The 4557-nt window shown below is 36.9% G+C and overlaps 2 long non-coding RNA genes across 2 annotated transcripts in view; both read right to left on the bottom strand.

Moving 5' to 3' along the window:
* LOC117953221 overlaps positions 1 to 4557 on the bottom strand; it is a 17077-nt gene that overhangs the window by 8191 nt on the left and 4329 nt on the right. The window contains exon 2 of the long non-coding RNA XR_004658583.1: positions 4546 to 4549. This is a non-coding gene — a long non-coding RNA (uncharacterized LOC117953221). The remainder of the gene's footprint in view (positions 1 to 4545; positions 4550 to 4557) is intronic.
* LOC117953219 lies at positions 451 to 935 on the bottom strand. Its single transcript, XR_004658581.1, has 2 exons — positions 809 to 935; positions 451 to 549 (listed from the first exon to the last, which is right to left on the bottom strand). It is a non-coding gene; the product is annotated as an uncharacterized LOC117953219 (long non-coding RNA).

The raw sequence follows: 4557 nt of genomic DNA, 5'->3' as shown, positions 1-4557 counted from the left end.
GCCCAAACTTTTGCAGACGCCATTTTTTTGTTTTCTGTTATTTTGAAAGTGTAAATGATGGAAATAAAATCTAACTTTCTTTTCTAACTGGCTTGGTCATGTGTTACATATGTGAAATTTAGTTGGAGGATATCATTCATGCTAGGAAACACAGTGAGCTCTTTATAACACATTCCTCATAAATTATTAACCAGCACTTGGAATAGTGATCATCAAAAGCATCAGAAAGTCATCCAAAATTATTACTAGCATAAAACAAACATTGAAAATATAAAGAAAATATGTTGAAAGTGTTGAAACAAGGGTTTTTTAATTAATTAAGAACAAATTTCTTCTCAGAAGTTTACTAACTGATCAGCTTTGTATGAGATAATTTAAAATAATAGAAAATGTATTTTTACTGTAGCTACATACTAAAGTCTGGGTAATTAGCTGCCAGAACCTTTTCTGTTATTTTAGTGATATATTTCTTAAGGGTGTGCTTACATATGCCGCCAACAGTCCGCTGGATAACCAGAGCAACAAAGCCAACAGAAAGACTGATGCCATCTGTGGAAATAATGTCAGACAATGAATGACTGCAACTTATCATTAATGAGCCATTCATCAAATTAAAGCATCCTAATTATAAGTGTATTACACTGCATAATATAGACATGGTTTAATATTTGATAAATTATCTAATGATTAAAATCTCTAATTATTAAATATACCAAGTTTTCTTTAAATAGAAAATGGGTTTTCGATTAATATGGGATTAGTAATTAAAAACAGGTGAAATTAAGATATTGATTCAAAAGATAAATACCTTTGGTGAGGTCGTGGCTGTCTTACACAGAAGAGAAGAACAAGCTGATGACTGGTATCTAAAAGAAAACGTCTTCATAAAGTTAATCGTGTTGCCGTAGCATCTGAAATATGAAAACATGTTTGACTTGCTGATCAACATGTTTTTTTGAATGTGAACAGGGAAACACCCTGGGTACTGAAGCCAACGTACTTGTACTTTACTTTCTTTTCATGGTACTTTATACTACTTCTCCAAATCTCATCAATTGACACTTAAAATTACATTTTACATAAAAAAAAACAATAATACAAAGTAATACAAATACCAGTAATCTATCAAGTGTTGGATTCTAAACAGCTGAAAAGTAAGGCTTCCCCTCCAGATCCAATCCTACCACATCATTAAATTACTATTAGTATTAGTCCTTCTTGGGCCTTATCCCCCTTTTGTCGGGTACATTTATCTAACTAAAGTAAATACCGCTAAAAGCAAGGGGGGTGGGACCCACGAACTCTCCATATCTTGCAGCCATGTGCAGAATATGAAAATCTTTCTTCTGAATCCACATTTAGGCTTGAGAGTGGTACGGTTGCTCTATAGCGCCCCCTTAATTGGATTTAGCACTTGGGCACATTTTTGACGGCCTCAATCTTTACGAAAACATTGGTGCCCGTGTAAACACCGGGGAGCTTTGTGAGTCTGTTCAGCGATTTGGCCCATACCTATAAGCGGGCTCTGTAGCGCCCCCTAATGTGTGGAAAGGCCTTAACTTGGACATAGTTACTTCACATTTGATACACATATTGCCCACATTGCAATATATCTAGCATTAATGCCATCTTCATGAAATGTTGGATTTTGAATCAAATGCTATAAATTGTAACTGTATTTCTTTCACAACAAATGCCTGTCTGACTGAATATGTCATTTATCGGGGCGGCTGTGGCTCAGCGGTAGAGCGGTTGCCTGCCAATTGGAAGCTTGGTGGTTCAATCCCAGGCCCTGCAGTCCCATGACAAAGTGTCTGTGGGCAAGACACTGAACCCTGAGCATGTTTATCTGATGAGCAGGTGGCACTTTGTACCTTGCAGCCTTGGCAACAGTGTGTGAACATTTCACCCTTTTTTGTTCAGTAAATAATTCTGCATGTGTTAATCATAGTTTTGATGCCTTCAGTGATAATCTACAATGAAAATAAAGGAAACTCATTGGCCTTTACTGCACACACACACACACACACACAGGGACTTCCATCTTCATTGGTGATGATTTGCAGTGTCTGAGTGCCGCGCAAATTCACTGCTGCAAAGATTGGCCTCTGCCGGTACCCCCAACCTGCGAAGAGGCGAGGGCCCGTTCATCGCTGCTTGCAGCTTTAATTGTTGTTGTTGTTGTTATTATTATCTTTATACTGTCTTCTTTCGCTCTATACTGTATTTGTCTGAAAACATCCCAAAAGGAATAATAAATACAAGTCTAAGTCTAAGTCATCTTAGCTCTTATTGTTCATAAATTTGCTTGAAAGTGAGTAGAATTTGTACCTGTTAAGCCTGCAGATTAGTGAGCTGTACCTTCTGCCTGAAGGCATTAGCTCAAACTCACCATAGAGGACATTGGTGATTCCGAGACCCTGTTTCCTCACAGTCTCCTCAAAGAGCTCCTGAAGAGGAGTTGGTGGCATTTGGCCAATTCATTTCCCAGGCCTTTTTATCAAGTTTTGGAGCTGTGATATTAATTTAATGGTCAGGTTACCGAACCAAGCCATAATGCGATAACAAACAATAGATTCAATGGCTGCCATGTACAACAGTAGCATATCTTTCAGCATTGTCTGAAAAAAATATAGACACCAGAATATCTTTGAGCAAACATACTCTACTTGATGGGACTGCTGCGACTGAAAGTCTAATTGCATGCCTAAATACTTACATGTTGTTACCTGCCCAACAAGTACACATTCAATTTGGAGTGTGCTGTGATCTACTATAGACCTGTGGTCAAAAATGATTTCTTTGGTTTTATGTACATTAAGTTGCAGGTTATGTCAGTTGCACCACTTTACTACCTCCTCTATCTCCTGTTCATAGATGGCAATGTCACAGTCTTTTTTAAGTAGACTAGGTATGGCTGTATCATCTGAAAATGTAATAATGTGATTATTTCTATGGATGTTTCTGCAATCATTTTTGTATAATAATAAAAACTAATGAGAGCTTACATAACCTTCCTGTGCCATAACCTGTGCTTATGCTTAGCGTATCAGAAAGTAGAGTTGACTATTACCTGCTGCTTCCTGACCCTGATTCTTGGACGAAGAAACAATGCCAAGTTTTAATTAAAGAGTTTTGTTTACCAGCTTTTCATTTTCATTTTAGTGTTCTTGTAACACTTTGGATCCTGTTGAAACACTGTGCATTAGTAATTCATCTCTGCAGACAATGTGAATACAGCTCTTACCTTCTCAAGATGACTCAGATGTTTCTTCGCTGCCTTTGATGAAACACCAGCTTTTACGATTGATAAACAGACCCTTTTGTTCTACCGCAGAGTATCTGTGGGAACACACAAAAAGGAAGGAGGCTTAAGACTCTTGGCAGAGAAATAGGTGTTTTTTTAATGTCAGTAACCTCTATTTCCGCAACATGTTACTACAGGTGAATATGTAAGGGGTGGGGTTGGCCAGGTGAATGGAATCATCAGGTGAAGCAGAAAAGGAGGGAGAACCAGAGTCTGATATGACAGTTAGTGAGGAAGATAAAAGAAAATCAGCTTACAGCCATCCCATAGTCACAATGTATTGCAACCAAGGTTTGAAGTTGAATGAAAATGAATATTAGTGAAGAGAAATACAGTGCCTTGCAAAAGTATTCAACACACTTGGCTTTTTCCCTATTTGGTACCATTACAGCCTTTAGTTCAATGTTTTTTTTAATCTGAATTGTATGTGATGGATCAGAACGGAAGAATAAGTTGGTGAAGTGAAATTAGCAAAATATACAGTATACGTAAAATATATATACATAAAATAATTTTTAGAAATAAAATACTAATAAATTGTTGTGTGAAGTGTCACAAGATCTGTCATTACATATATGAGCTGCAGAGTTCCCCAGCAGAGACCTAAGGTAACCCTGGAGGAGCTGCTGAGTTCTCCAGCAGAGACTGGAGGATCTGGACAAAGGACGACAATAAGCCGTATGCTCCACAGACCACCATCCCCACAGTGAAACATAGCGGTGGCACCATCTCCACAGTGAAACATGGTGGTGAAGCATGGTGTTGTCCATCGGGTCATGGGGACCTGTGACAGGGACAGTTTTTTTGCCTTTTTGTATTGGCCTTCATGTCCCGGGGACCTACGCTTGTTTCATTTGATTGATTGATTGATATCTTTATTTCGAACATGCAAGAGAAAGTGTATAAAAATAAAAATAATATTAAAAAGAAATAATAAAACAAAACAAAATTTGAGAGAAACATAACAAACAAAGTATCCTTCTTTAACATCCCTCTATTACATGTGCAAAAAGGAGTAGGAAGAAGTAAAACTTATGTACTCCTACCCCTTTAATTCTTGCATTGCTTTACAATATTTATAATTATGTTGCTATATATATATATATATATATATATATATATATACACATACCTACACAGATACATACACACATATGTACATATACACACACACATATACACACACACACATACCCTCATATATATATAAATAAATAAACAAAACAAAAAACACAAACAAAACTTTCTAC

This window comes from Etheostoma cragini, chromosome 11, assembly GCF_013103735.1.
Source record: "Etheostoma cragini isolate CJK2018 chromosome 11, CSU_Ecrag_1.0, whole genome shotgun sequence".
Classification (NCBI taxonomy): domain Eukaryota; kingdom Metazoa; phylum Chordata; class Actinopteri; order Perciformes; family Percidae; genus Etheostoma; species Etheostoma cragini.
The sequence above is the reverse complement of the archived record's forward strand: the minus strand, read 5'-3'. Positions and strand labels throughout refer to the sequence as shown.